Source organism: Pinus tabuliformis, chromosome 8 (genome assembly GCF_031772625.1).
Source record: "Pinus tabuliformis cultivar Carrire ecotype Pingquan chromosome 8, CPIR1, whole genome shotgun sequence".
NCBI classification, from domain to species: domain Eukaryota; kingdom Viridiplantae; phylum Streptophyta; class Pinopsida; order Pinales; family Pinaceae; genus Pinus; species Pinus tabuliformis.
Window position 1 is genome coordinate 578,271,748 of NC_142294.1, and position 16,266 is coordinate 578,288,013.

Here is a 16,266-nt window from a genome sequence, read left to right on the forward strand (position 1 = left end):
AGAAAGGAGGTTTTGTCATTTGTATCATCCAAGAATTGTTTGTTTATGTAATGTAAAGGAGGTTGCCCCCTCCAAGAGGCTGAATTCTAAGGTGTTGATCTATCTTTTCTATCTTTTTGTGAGTTGGTTTCATAACACAAATTCCAACCCCTACACTATGAAATTCATAAAATATATACATTTTCTCATCCTTGTACTAAGGGAATTGAGCTCAACCATTTTCTTGAAAATAGAATCTATTACATTAAACTTGGGCTGAATTTCTGAAAATAAGTGTTGAAGATGAACTCGTATCTCCTAAACTATAGCACCTGTTACAAAAATAAAAGAGGTTTTTGTAGATAAGGTCATGTTGGAGAGAAAAATCTCTCAAATTTGGGAAATTCATTTCCAGTTGCTCGAAATCTATGCCACTAAATCATCTCTAAAACAGAAAATCATTAAAAATTTAAATATGTGAAAATGAGCTATAAAGATCTAGTCACATATCCAAATTCACGATACCTGTGAATAAAATGAAAGAGGTTTTTGTTATATGGCTAGTGGTTAAAAAAAACCACCTTGGTGTTTGCAAAATTACTTTCCATGTGTTGTAAAATGGCCCCGCACTAAAATGACTAAAACAATAAAAAATATGAAAAATTTGCTTTGTTTTAATGTAGGCTCCAAATATCACTGTATATCTCCCACATAGTAGCACCTGTGCATAAAATGAAGAAGGTTTTTTTAATTTGGTATGTGGTGAACACAAACTTCTTTCACTTTTGAAAAATTCCTTACCATTATTTCAGAAAATGATTTTGTACTAAACTTGTCATTGTGTGTAGCAACTGACTTCAAAACACGCATAACCAAGAATCACTCATTCATTTTGATCATATCTTCTAATCTGGGAGCCGGTTATGGGAGTTTGATATAATGTTGGAAATATTTTTCCGAGATTCTTTTGATGGACACACTTGTGACATGTTTTGTGCTGAACATCATGTGCAAAAATCTAACAAAACTAGACATAATAAGAGCTCATGTTGATCCCTAGTGACAAGCTGCGAAGACTGGAACTAACACACTGCAATTCAAATGTAAAGAAGAATAACATGCACTACAATGCACTGTCTCCAAACGAAGGGTGTGGACTGATCAAGGAATGTTAAGTCCTAACAAAGAAAATTCAATCGAAACTCAATGAAAGGTTTTCCTAGGTATATTCAGGATTGAGTGGGACTATGAAGGTCAAAACAAGTAGTAAAATAGACACTAAGGGTAAGAAAACACAAATAAGGGATTGAATCATTCATAAGTATGGTTGCCAATCTTTTATGCGTAATTTACAACTTTGGAAAAAAGTATCTTCCTTATGCCTGGTGGAATGACCTACAACAACATAAAGAGAAATTAGATGATGTTTTCCTTAAATAAAATAGATAATGGGATGAAGCTTACCTATAATCCTTTTTATTCTTGCCTCCTTCCTTGGTTTGTAGGATCCAATCCTAGATTTGATCACTATAATTAAAATTTTCACTATAAGACAACATGAGCCAATGATCTACAAGATCTATATAGCATCATCTCATTAATTTATTCAATAGATCAACATGGTATTGAAATACATGAAATAATAACATCATATATAGTAAAACAAAGAACCCTTTGCATTAATAGAAATTGAATGAGTTACAACCAAAAATAGTTGTTCATCTTATAGAATAGCTCCTCCAAGTTGACTTGTCCTTTCCTTGCCACAAAGTGCACCTCTAGTCACCCTAATGAATGGAATAATGTCTCTCACAATAGCAACAAAAGGGTCGACTCAATCTCCAAAATCCAAGAACAACCAACCAGGTGCTTGTGGAATGAGGTAAATATATAGGAAATGGAGGTAGTTTATAAATTCTTATCCATTTACCAATCTAGGTTTAAGAACTAAAAGTGATGGGAGGATGAGCTCAAGGGATAAGATGGTGATTTCCCCAAGGTGGAATCAGATATTATTAAATTTTTATCCAAGGTAGATGCTTGAAACAACCTTAGGAAGCTTCTAAAAAAGGAAGCTTCATAATTATTTTTATTTCTTCCCAAATTTCTCGAATCAATGCACCCTAAGAGAAGGAGAGACCACACTAGAATGCAGTTTCTTAGTTATGCAAGGTATAATGGTCCTTAAAATAACTGAAATGAAGGACTTAAAGGAATAAACTTAGGGATTAGGGAGAGTCATGTTTAGGTACTTGTACAAGGATGATGACAACATGTTGAAGGATTTGAATTGATCTCATTTGAAGGTCTATTTACCATATGTGAAGCAATGGCCTATAACAAGGAGCATGCTCAATTTTAGAGATTGCATGGTGTTGGCTAGAGACATGTTGGAAATTGAGTCCCTTGTTCCACATACTTATCTTTGCAGGATAATATTTATCTCATCTTTGGATTTATCAATATGGCGTTGAGTATTAATGGCGGAGTACTTCTCTCATCCAACACATTATTGGAATTGTTCTTCAATGTTCATACGGCTCTTTTCCATTGATATCAAAGGGGGAGAGATTTGGGATTGATGGAGATCAACTTTAGATTTCTAGCTTCAGTGTTGGACAATATTGGAGATCACCCTTAGATGTTTGATATCAGGTTAAGGTTGGAATCAATGCCAAAGGGGGATTTTATTGGTATTGTAGTGTTTGCATTGATGTTGTTGGGATGGGGTACCCCTGGGTCAGTTTTAGGGTTAAAATAACCCAAGTTTTGATGTAATTTTTGTAGGAAATGTAAAGTCTACACAATTTGTGGATGCGAAGCGCATATGGTATTAGGAGTTAAAGTGGTTTTAACCCCTTGTTTATGTAAAGGTTGAGGAGGTTTTGAAGATCCACCAATGGTCTGCAGACCATGGGATTGTATGAAAGAGGCTATAAATAGGCGTGTCTTAGAGAGTCTAAGGAATATATATCTGGATGACGAATGGAGTCGTAGAAGTAGTAACACAGAGAAGTGGGTCAGATATGAGAGAAAGGCTTTGCAGCTGAGTGTGTAGAGGCCTAGGTAGAGTCTGTAACTGAGTGCATGGACCCATGCAGCTGAGTGTGCGGACCCCTGTAGCTAAGTGCACAGGGTAGTTTTGAGTTTGTAAAATTGAATTGAAGACTAATAAACAATATTATTGAAAAATTCTTGTGTATATCCGTTTATTTCTGTTTACTTATGTTTACAATATATGTTGTGGATGAATAATGTGTTTATGAACTATTGATCTAATGATGTGTGATTCACTTGAATAAGTCTTAATAGATGAATGCAATACATGTTAATTACTTTCGCAAAGATAGTGATGAATTTTGTTATGTTTTCTAAATAGCTTAAGTAGATTTGCATGAAAACTAATCTAAGATTGTTCTTTGAGGCATGTAAGTGGATATATCAACTGATAGAGGTCCACGAAATCCAATTGTAGACCTTCACGAAGGTATAACGACTATTTGAATAAATATTCAGTATCGAGCCCTAGGGGCTTATAGATTTGCGTGAAGGAATATCTAGGGAGTTAAAAGACATCACACTGATCTCTCAATGAAGAAACTTTGTTCTAGCATCCCCCCATACTACTTTGGGTGAGACTGCAACCTGTGCTATGCAGGTTGTTACTGAAAGCGCCAATAGTGTAGGGCTTTTTTTGTTGGCGCAACTAATTCTGAACCTAGGTCAGTACTTTCTCAGCCAACAAATGGTTCCATTGCTAGGACCGTGATCTTCTTGAAGGATACGTGTGATGTTGCATCACTCAAACCTGACAAAGAAACAAATTGAAAAATGGTTGGATAAAAAAATTCACAAATTCGAGGCACAGGAAAACAGGAATCTACGCTTATCCAAGGAGCAGTGGTTGGATAGGTATTTATGTATGGAGATACACGAAAATTCCTTCTACACCTTCCCGATAAAATTATACGAGTGGTTAGCTAAGTTGGTAGATAGTCAAGGGAGGTGGAAGCTTGACGAACCAATAGTGTGGACTCCAGAATTGGTACGATGATTAGAAGCCTCTGAAGACAAGATCCTGTGGGTTGTTGATCACTGACTTGATCAAATTATAGGAGGATTTGCTACAGAGTTTGCGGTTGATACCTCGTTCAACTACAATAAATCGGAGTGAAGGTTTTACAAAGGACTACGAGGTAACTATTTAAGATCTCTAAATACTTGGTTTAAAATATTGTTGTGTGAAAATTGGGATATCTCGTTGCCTTGATGTTTAGAGCTAAGTGAAGTGGAAGACTCTTTAGAAATCGTGAAGGATTAGGATCAGAGTATATTCGATTGATTGGACCTCCGTTGAGTGACGACAAAGGGGCAGAATGAACTCTACCCCAAAGCATTGTTCAGCTGATAACATAGGGTTTTCCACAAACACACCATCCATCCACTCCGATTCCACCTCCATGCCCACTGCATACACCTTCAGCCACATGTCCGCCTCCACCACCACTATCCGACATGGCAAATACGATGAAGCTTCCAATCTTCAAAGGCATTGGGAGTGAAGATATAGAGCAATTCTAGTTTATTTCTAATGTTGTGTGGATAGTGCAACAGATTATTGATAACAATATAAAGAAAGCATAGTTGGTTACCTCTAAGAATGATCACACATTGACTTGATACATTAATTTCTGTTATTATAATCCTCCAAAATTGCTAGGAAATACTAAGGCCGCTTTAAACAAAGAGTTTAGCAAGCATAAGTCTGGCTCGCAATCAGTAGTTGGATTTAAGTAAATCATGATGAGGGTTGATGAGACACCTTCAGAATTATAACAAAGGTTGAAATGTGTGATTCGAGAAGCTAACATGCAGCTCACAGATGGTCAACATCGTGAATGGTTTATAGCTTCACTTCTGCCCCACATGAGGATTTCTCTATCACAACAGAAGATAGGAACTCAGGTAGAAACCTTGGAAATCGGGATGAGGTTGCATGCAATACCCATTCAGGATCTGACCTTGGGGGTACAATGGATTCACTCTCAGTTATAGAGCCTCTGTTTAGAATTGCAAACCTTGAAGAAAGACAAGGAGACTAAACTAGAGGTGTGCACAAAAGTCTGGTGTCTGAAGTGTAAGAGCCAGGTGCATGATAAAGACCACTATCTCGTATTCCCGAATTATATTATAGGAGGGGGACCAATTCCCCTAAAGCCAGAAGCCCCAATAGGGCCGAGCATGGGGATTGCTCTATGGTGAGCTATTTTTAGGTTGCTAGAAAAAACACAATGAATAATTGTCATTTGGTTCAAAAGTTTGTTTAGACAACCTAGCAGTTGTTTCATGAATTCTGTAAAACTGTGGGCCATGATGAGCGCCACTATCACAGCTATGAGTTGATGATGGAAAGAACACCTACATATTGGATGCAAGAAGAAACTCGACCCCCAAAGTAGAGCACTGGAGGAGCTCGCAGAAGTTATCAAGGAAGAGGGTGAGGTTGTTGTTATTGGGAAATCTAGTGTCCATTTGGAGCTTCTAGTCCCACGAAGACTGGTAGCTATCTTAGAAAAAAACAAAATAAAACTACTTTTGCTTTCCTTTATGAGAAGTAGATAAGAGGGGAACAAAGGAAGCCAACCTCAGTCTTGTGCTTAGTTCCTTGCTCGATTCCTCTCCCTTCTGACAGATCCTTGCCGCTTTGCCTTCATCTTCCCAGTTTCAAAGAGCACCTGTGGAATCAAAGCAGCATAATACTATCGAAGAAAAAAGATCTACAATCATAAACAATATAGGACCAGATATATATTGACCACACAAATGCATATATCATCAAACATACAAGAATGTGGAGGAAAACTTAAATAGCTTTATTAATATCAAGAATAGCAAAGAGGATTACAACCAATTATTCTGACCCAACATCATCCTCCCAGCATGAAAGCCCTTCTTCACCTTATGAAAAGCTTAGATCACCCAACACTATGATATTCCACCAAGAAGCCAACAACACTTCCTTACAAGATACAAAATTCCAGCCTCTGGATCTCTGGGATGAGGGATCCATATATAGATGATTACAAGGGGTGAGTCAGCTTTTGGGATTTTGATTAGTGTCCTCCCTCTGATAATTCTTGATTCCACTTGGAGATTGATGATCTCTACTCATCACTGGGCGAATTCAGAGAGGCAAGTGTCATAGGAGAAGTTTCTGGAGGATTCCATGACGATCCACCTTGCAATTTTTCTCTGCCATTTGTCTACTCTCGCCCATTGCACCCTACAGAAGAGCTTTCCAGTATGCATCACACCCTTTTCACTGAGAAGGTGATATGCATCACACCCTCTGCACTGGGTAGTCTGTATGGTCCAGCTTTGACCAGTTCTGAGCAGTTTTCTATGAAGAAATTCTGGGAGATGATGTAATTAGCTGACCTTGTTCCTTTAGGGTATGAAGCAACACTTTTAGGGACTTAGGAGCCCTTGGTTTATGGACATGCATGATTGGGGTTGCAATGCCCAAATGTCTATAATAGTTGCCCCCTAAGGCACGAGGCCTTTAATCTTTTGATGTCGGGTGAAATGCTTTATCATGAGGATCCAAAGTTTTTTCGAGCTGGAAGGTGACCTGTAATAAGATACAATACAATACATTATCTTCATAATATTTTTCATGATCTAGCTGAGGCGGGCATTCCCATGCTCAACTTTATAAATTCATTTTCATGTACATAAGATAGACAACCGTTTGTGTGGTAGACTGATGATTCTGATAGAGTCATCATCCTTTGATTTGGATGATCATCTGTGCAGCAACAATGTACATTTGATGTCTTTATTTTCCTGAATATATCGCAGCCCGGATGGATGAAACTAGATCCGGGGTCTTCAAACTCGTCCAATCTTCACTCAGAGTACAAGTCGATCCATGTGAAAGATGTTCTGGAGTTGAACATGGAAAGACATCGCCTGATTACCAGCCAATGATGTAAGTTGTTAATAGGCACGAGAGGAATCACCGATAATGATGATGACCCTCAAGGTACTACAGTACAATTTGCGTGGTGTGAAAAGGGACTTGGTGTCGAACACCACGCAAAATCTTTCGGTTGAAGGCCATTTATGTAAAATTGTCGCCGGAAGTGAGAAACTTTACATTGAGGCACGCAAGCTTCAAAGTACTGAAAGGGTTGTCCCTAAGTCGACTTCTTGGATAATGAGCTGATGTCGACAAGAAGCCACCCGTCATAGTAAGGCCTTAATGAATCCCACATCTACGACACAGAATGGAGTAAATTATTTTTGGAGGTGAAAACGATCTGATGATACAGGGTTCAGGGTGGTGGTCATGAAAGAATGGAGCGTGAATGTATTGTAGCAGATGAGACACAGGTGAATTCTCTGAGCGACTTCTCTTGAACATACCGGTGACACTGACATGGATTGGTAGCATTAACCCCAAATATGGATGGTGCGATGGACCAATGGTGATATGACTGGTGAACGGAATAACCCAACCTGAATCAGACGTGGAGTGAAAGTGTCATGTTCAAGAGCGACTTGCTACCAATAAAGTTTCTTCAAGTTTTCTTCCCAATTTTTCCACAGTGATTGCTGACCAGTACCTCTTTATTTTTGTCAAGCTTGCGGAGGATAACATATGCTTGTTCTATAATTTTCCCTTCGGGAAAACCTGTCACTATGTTTTAACGAGCCTAGTGACAGTGAAACTCGTTCTTGTCTATATGGACAAGTTTGTCGCTATTTGGTTTTAATGAGTTTAACGACAAGGATAACACAATCCTTTTCAATTTTAGAGAGTCTGAAAGGGACGTAAAGGAAACTCCAATAATCCTTTTTCATCATATAATCCCTTAAGTCCGAAAAAGTATAAAATAATACGAAAGGGATGAATTTTCGGTAATTTTAACGAGCCGAACAAAACAAGCGCTCGATCTTTTTGTGTAATAATCCCTCAGGTCCAAAAAGATTAAAATCTAGAGGAGGGATAGCACTTCCGATCTCTTTAACGAGCTGGAGATGCCAATTGCTCGGCAATCCTTTCATATTTTACGAGTCAGGTGAAAAGGGCTTAAAGGAGACTCGTCTTTTGAGGAACGAGTGATAACTTCAGGTAGCGGTTGATTCCAGCTAAGGTTTGGAATTTTCCAATCACGGCAGTGTCACAAGGATGGCTAACAGGATCACTCTTCGCAGTTGTTCCTCAAAAGGGGTAAACAATAAAATGGAGGTGAATGATCGGCTAAAACAGAGTGGAGGTGACGATGAGAGCACGACCAGGGCTCAAAACCTGATGATAATGCATTCACAATGGTTATTTACCAGAAATTGGTTCATTTTTTAATGAGCTTAAACTCTAGGGGAAACATTTGCTCATTTCTTAGGTTTAATTTTTAACGAGCTTGAACTCCACATAAAAACTGCTCGTGATAATGGTCATTGAATATTTGATTTCACCGCTAACCACTTTGTTGCTTCAAAGGTTGTATTGTCTGTTCAATTGGTTCACCAAACTAATTAGAAATGAACAATATATTCTTGAAAAATGAGTTAAAACACTAATATTTTACTCGAATTACATGAAAAGTAATTTAAAAGTGGTTTTTTACCCCTCATTTTACCATTTCATTTGAACTTTGGTTTGTTGGAGCTCTGGAGGTGCTTTTCCCCCTTGATTTTCACTAGCTAATTCCGGGAGATTTTGTGGATGATTCTCGACGCCGTCTGGACCATGTAGGAGCTAAACCTGAGCTCTTCAGTTGCATTCCTTCCTTTTTGAATTCTGAGCATGTTTCCCTATTTTTCTGAGTCCTTGGGTGTTGTTGGGAAAAGTATCCAATACGGAATGACCCTATCCCACTCTAAGGGTGATAGTACCTCAGCAACAACTGAATGCAAAGCTATTCAAGATTACTTCTTTATGAGATGAGAGAGAGAAGAGAAAAGGGATCCACTAACCGTTATCTTCCGCTAATGGTTGATCCAATCTTCCCTCTTTGCTGCTTGCTCCTAGCTCCTTGTTCTTTCACCGGCCCAGCTACACAAAGATCCTGTAAAAGCACAAGGAAAGGAAACTACAAGAAGCATACATCCATAACTGATTCAAGGATTATAATAAATCAAATATACAAGCATCAATTCACCATAGAGATACATGCATATAGAAGAACCTCAAATACTTTGTTAATAGAAGAAGTAAAGTTCTGAGAGTGTTACAACCATAATAGGCCCAATCCAGCAACACCTCCCAGCAGAAAGAAATCTCCCCTTCACCTCCTTCAAAGCAATCACCCAATAGTTCTATACTCAAACCAACAGCACTTCCTTAGTTGCACAAAATTCCAGCCTCCTTAGACCTCATGAGAGAGCTCTATATATAGGAGATTTGGAGAAAGGATGAGTCAGCTTGAGGCTAGCATGAAGCTGACTAGTGTCCTCTCCCACTTCAGTTATACTTCAGTTCTTGAGTCCACTTGGAGTTTCTTGCTTCCACTTGGAGATCTAGATCCTCTTACTCATCACAAGGCGAATTCCTTGATCCAAGTGTCATTTTGGAAGCTTCCTGGGCATTTGACACCTTGCAGAATGACTGTGCCACTTGGCCAATCTCGCCCAGCGCAGGTAGCCTTCATTGCTTTTGACATTCAGCACAGGTACAGAGTGGAGCAGTTGACATTCAGCGCAGATGCTCAGTGGAGCAGCTGACATGATCCAGAAATAGCTTGTTTTTGAGTGTTTTCAGGTGGAGAACTGATTTTCAGTGCTGTGGTTTGCTGACCTTGTTCCTCTAGGGGTAGGACCAACATGTTTGGGGACTTTGGATCCCTTAGATTATTGACATTTCATGCTTCATGCTGTTAGGCACAAAAATGTCTATAACAGTTGCCCCCTAAAGTATGAGGTCGTTTATCGGGTGAAATGCTTTATCAGGAGGATCCGAAGTTCATTCAATCGCTGAGAGGTGCCCTGTAATAAAAGACAATACAATACATTATTTTTCATTCTGCTTTCATGATCTAGCTGAGGCGGGCATTCCCATGCTCAGCTTTATAAATTCATTTTGGTACATAGAACAGACGATCGTCTGGTGGTAGACTGATAATTCTCTGCTGAAATTATCATCCTTTGAGTAGGATGATCATCTGCTGCAACGATGTACATAACAAATGTCTTTATATCCTGAATATATATATCGCAGCCCGGATGGATGAAACTAGATCCGGGGTCTTCAAACTCGTTCGAACTTCACTCTAAGTACAAGTCATCCATGTGAGAATTGTGCTGAAGTCGAACATGGAAAGACATCACTTGATTACCGGTCAATAATGTAAACCGTTAACAAGCGCGAGAGGAATCACCGATAATGATAATGACCCTCAAGGTACTGCAGTACAATTCACGTGGTGTGAATAAAGGACTTGGCGTCGAACACCACGCAAAATCTTCTGGTCGAAGGTCATTGATGTATACCTGTCGCCGGAAGTGAGAAACTTGCCATTGAGGCATGCAAGCTTCAAAGTACTGGGGGGGTTGTTCCTAGATCAACTTCTTGGATAATGAGCTGAAGTCGACAAGAAGCGATCCGTCAAAGGAGGGCCTTAATGAATCCCACATCAGTGACACGGAACGGAGCTAATGATTTTAGTGGAGGTGAAAACAATCTGTGAAATATGATTCAGGGTTGCGATCATGGGTGGATGAAGGATAATGTATGGCAGTGGATGGGACACGGTTGACTCTTTCTGAACACATCTCTTGAACATATAACGACACTGATGTGATGGATCGGTAGCATTACCCCAAATGTGGATGGTTTGGCGAGGACCATGGTGATGAGACCGGTGAATGAAACAACCCAACCCGATGTGATACGGAGGACAAAGTGTCATGTTCAAGAGCGACTTGCTACCATTAAAGCTTTGAGGTTCTCCCAATTTTTCCCCAGTCATTTCTGACCAGTACCTCTTTATTTTTGTCAAGCTTGAGGAGGATAACATATGCTTGTTCTATAACCTGCCCTTCGGGCAAGCCCATCGCTATGTTTTAACGAGCTTAGCGATAGGGAAACTCATTCTCGTCTAAAGACAAGTTTGTCGCTATTTAATCATTTTAACGAGTCTAACGACAAGGAAAACTCGGCCCTTTTTCATTTTTAGAGAGTCTAAAAAGGTACAGAAAGTTAACTCCAAAATTCCTTTTTCGTCATCTAATCCCTTAAGTCCGAAAAAGTATAAAAAAATACATAAGGGATGAGTTTTCGATAACTTTAACGAGCCGAATAAAACAAGCGCTCGACCTTTTTGTGCAATAATCCCTCAGGTCCAAAAAGATTAAAATCTAGAGGAGGGATAGCTCTTCCGGTCACTTTAACGAGCTGGAAGGCCAAAACTCGGCAAACTTTTCATATTTTACAAGTCAGGAGAAAAGAGCTCAAAGAAGACTCGTCTTTTGAGGAACGAGTGATAAACAGGGATAGCAGCGGATTCCAGGTACAGGTTGGAATTTTCCAATCACGGCAGTGTCACAAGGATGGCTAAGTGAAATCACTCTTCGCAACTGTTCCTCAAAATGGGTAAACAATCATATGGAGGTGAACGATTGGCCAAATGAAATGGAGGTGGCGGGTGCAAACATGACCAAGGCTTTTTTGGCTAATAAATTTACGATCACAATGGTTATTTACTGGTACTGGGTTCATTTTTTAAAGAGCTTGAATGCGCCAAAACACTGCTCAAAAACTTATGTTTATTTTTTAACGAGCATGAACTATGACGCTAAAATTGCTAGGATCTCACTTTTCTATTTTTTAAAGAGCATAAATTCTGCGGTAAAACTGCTCGAATCATATGGTCAAATTTTGATTTTTTACCATTACTAGCTTTTCTCTCTTCAAATATAGTACTGCTTTTTTCAATTGCTGCAACAAAATTTGTTAGAAATGAATAATATTTGCATGAAAATGAGATTATAACCCTAATATTTCACTTTAAACTGTGTAAAAAGCCATTAAAAGGTGTTTTTACCTCTCGTTTACCATTTCATTTGCATTTGGTTTGTTGGAGCTCTGGACGTGCCTCTTCCCCCTTGATTTTCACCAGCTGATTCCGGGAGATTCTGCGGACGATTTTCGGTGCCGTCTGGACCAGGTAGGAGCTAAACCCTAGCTCTTTCTTTTCATGGTTTTCTTTTCCTGTTTTTTGCCTGTTTCCTGGTCTTTCTGAGCCCCTGGGGTTTTGCCAAGGCGCCCTAGGATCAGCGCAGGCTTCCCTTTTGAAACCTGCGCTGAAGGTCAAGCTGCCTAAAGGTAGCCTGACCCTCAGCGCAAGTGGGAGACTTCCTGCCTGCGCTGGGCTCAAAAAGACTGAGCTTTAAGGTTATTTTTGATGAATTTTTCGCCAGTTTTTCATCAAATCAGGAATTCACTCTTTCTCTTGTTTGCTTTGCAGGGAACCTTGAACAAAATGTCCCTTACATGGCGAGAACGAGAACATGAAGAGGAGGACATGATTGCCCTCCATGACCCGGTCACGGTGAACGCGCTGCGGAACTGTGGCCTGCTGAAGTTCTTCCGTATCTCTAGCATGAGAGCACAGATTTCTTTACTGCAGTATATGCTTGATGCTTGGGACCCTGTTAACCAAGTGTTCTAGATTAGGGGGAAGACCATCCCCTTGACTATAGAGGACATGTACTTCTTGACTGGGTTGTCAAGAGAAGGTGCCTTCATTTCCTTATCAGGTACAGCCCGGGGGACTGATTCCACCAGAGATTATGTCCACCAGTATTGCAGGGAAGGTTCTCAGCCGAGCAGAGACGGCAAGATTGTTATCCGTGAGATTACTGATCGGGCTCTCAGGTCCATTCTGTTCACTATTGGTAGGATGGCCGGTAGCGCAGCTTTACATGTTGCCAACAGGTCTTATATGCAGCACGCCTTGGAGTGTCTCCAACCGAAAGTATTCAACTGGTGTGATGCGGTACTTGTTAAGATGAAAAGTCAATTGACCAAGGTAAAGGACGGGAAGCTGAAGAACTTTGGATTTGGTTCTATTCTGACTGCCTTCGCCTTGGAGAAAATCCCACTGATGCAGCCCCAGTACATCACACTCGACTTGCCTTCTCCGACCGAGCCACGCATGCAGAGGTGGGTTGACCACATGTCTAGGCATGCAGGTCAACCTCAGATTACTTTTACTGAGGCCTTCTTTAGGTGGTTCGAGCGCCAGGAGATGGCGTTTTCTGAGTATCCATATGTGGGTATGGATTTCCGAGGTGATCCGGATTTGGTGCTACCGGACGGCGAGCAGTGGGGTGCCATTGGTAAACTCTTTGACCATATTACTATTTATTGTTCTTATTCATAATGTTGTTGTGCTTTATTCTATCAAGACTTTTAATTGTACTCTTGGGTGCATGCAGATATTGGTCCTGTTCGTCCCGCAGTTTGTCCGAGATCGCCAGCTGCTGCCCCGGCAAGGGAGCCTGCTAGGAGAGTTGTTATTCGCGATCTTGACGACACTGAGACCCTTACAATTGTGCAGGAGTAGGTTGAGAGCCTTACTCGTGGCCTTCCGGATGTACAGATTGACGAGTCACCTTTACAGATGCAACGGCATACTATTGGTGTGCCTAGACGATGGACTCGTCTCTTGCGCATGATTGCACAGGCCGTGACGTACTATCATGAGCACCACTAGGCTAGGGTGCCCCCTAGCATCTTTTTGAGTTTTTAGGTCATATGACCAATTTTGTCTTGGTTACAGAACATTATGTATGAACTTATATAAACAGCTTATATATTTTGATTTTCGGGTTTTACTCTGGTTGATTTACGTGATCCATATGTACAAATTTTGATGATGTGTCCTTTTTATAAATGTTGCAAATGTCTATCTAACACATAGTTTGCTAATGAGTCAGTTAATGTGTTTAAGTTTCTTGAAATATGTTGATATTGAATTGAATCAAATCGTCTTTTCAAGATCTTAACCCTTAGGAACATGCAATAAATAGCTGGATTGCGAACAGAATATATACCATTGATTTGTAGTATTACGAGCTATGAGTCTAGCCTGACAATTAGTCGGCGTATGCCAAGTGTGATGGCATCAGAGAGTAGTTCTATCAACGCGCTATACTCAGCGATGTTATTCGATGATTGCCCAATACATACACCTCTGAAACTTACTAACTCGCCGCTTGGATCAAAAATGGCCCAGGCCGCGGAGGACAGGTTCCGCGAACTACGACTCGCTCCGTCGGCATATCCAACACATGTCTCCATAATGTTTGACATCTGCAACGAATGAAAAAGGCGGATCACTCGACCAGAACAAACACTTTATCGAAAACAAAATACAACAAAAGCATACAGGTTACTATTTAAGCATAGTAACGCTTGAGGTACAACCCGTTGCGGGGCTGCGCCAGTGGAATTCCATCGTAATCCATTAACTCGTAGGCTCCTTTTGCTAACACCCTTTTAACAATATAGGGGCCCATCCATAAGGACTTGAATTTTCCTGCTCCCAATTTATCGGATTCTTGGTCATAAAGCAAGACCAAATCACCTTCTGAGAAGACACGGGGTTTGACATTTTTGTCAAACTGAGCCTTGACTCGTTTCTTATGAGCTTCGTTAGCCAAAGCGGCGTCACGACGGGTTTCATCCAACTGGATTAATTCCAAGAAACGAGCCTCTTCTTCTGAAGTTCCGGGGAGGAGGTCGATTGCGAGTTTAAGTGATGAAATTTCGCACTGGATTGGTAAGACTGCTTCCAGGCCATACACCAGTTGAAAAGGTGTGAACCCGGTTGCGTTCTTTACCGAGGTCCAGTAAGCCCACAAAGCTGAGTACAGGATTAGGTGCCATCTTCTTTTATGAAACCCGATCATCCTTTGCAACATACGCTTCAGGACCTTGTTGATTGCCTCAACTTGTCCGTTGGCTTGCGGATAATATGGGGTAGAGCTGTCGTGAGATAGCCCTAGCTTGGCAGCTAATTCGACCATCATGTGATTGCGAAAATGCGACCCATGATCTGTGACTATAGCCTATGGTACGCCGAACCTGGCGACTACATGATTGAAAAAGAAAAGGGCAGCTGTTTCACCAGTGTTATCCAATGTAGGCATCGCCTCGGCCCATTTGGTAAAATAGTCAACAACGACTATAATATACCCATGCCCCCCGGTCGAGGTGGGGTTACATTGCATGAAATCGATGCCCCACTTGGCGAAGGGCCCAACAACAATACATGATTGAAAAAGAAAAGGGTAGCTGTTTCACCAGTGTTATCCAATGTAGGCATCGCCTCGGCCCATTTGGTAAAATAGTCAACAGCGACTATAATATACCCATGCCCCCCGGTCGAGGTGGGGTTACATTACATGAAATCGATGTACTTTCGACCAAGGATCTAATGGGGTTCCATATTCTCTAGTTCTATCTACCCAAACGCTTGATGAGCGTTGCTTTGGGCTCGCCTCCCATGCTTGAAGCATTGATTGCTACAATATTTCTAAAGGGCTTGGGGGCAAAACCATTGAATGATCCATGTTGACCTTCGTGGAAGATATCATGTTGCAGGTTGCTACAAACGGTACATTTCCTGTATAAATAGGAGGTGGTAGCGCGAAAGTTCCCATCAATGTGGGGTCTTTCAATAATCCTACTCCGATATCTTGAATTGAATGGTTGCTTTCATGGATCATGGGGATGCTTCCCGTAACTTGTGAACCATTAGGGAGGAAATTTTGTTGGTCGACGATCGTAATCCCTCCTTCAAATGGGAATGCAATCTTCCTAATATAAGTCGACACGACAGCTGCCATGGCATAAATCCATGGTCTACCCAGTAGGATGTTATAGTCAAGATTTCCATCAATGACTTCTACATCAATTTCTACTGTTTTTCCTCCTAGTTCAACTTTCAAGTTATTAAGGATACCGTAAGGGGTATAAGTCCTTCCGTCGAAGGCTTTTAATGTCGTCGAAGATCGCGACAAGGTTGGAGATCCTAAAGTTTTCCAGCAACTCATTGACATAATACATGTCGAGGCTCCCTCATCAATTATCGTTTTGTGAACAGTTTTGTTGAGTGCTTTCACTTGAATAAGGAAAGCTAGCTGAGCTGGTAACTGAGGATCATATCCCTTGTGATCAAAGGATACTAGATTGGAATCCTTAGGATCAACCCCACCAATTGCCGATAACAATGCCTGCCTTTGGGTTGGAAAATTTTGTAGCACTTCAAGAGTCGA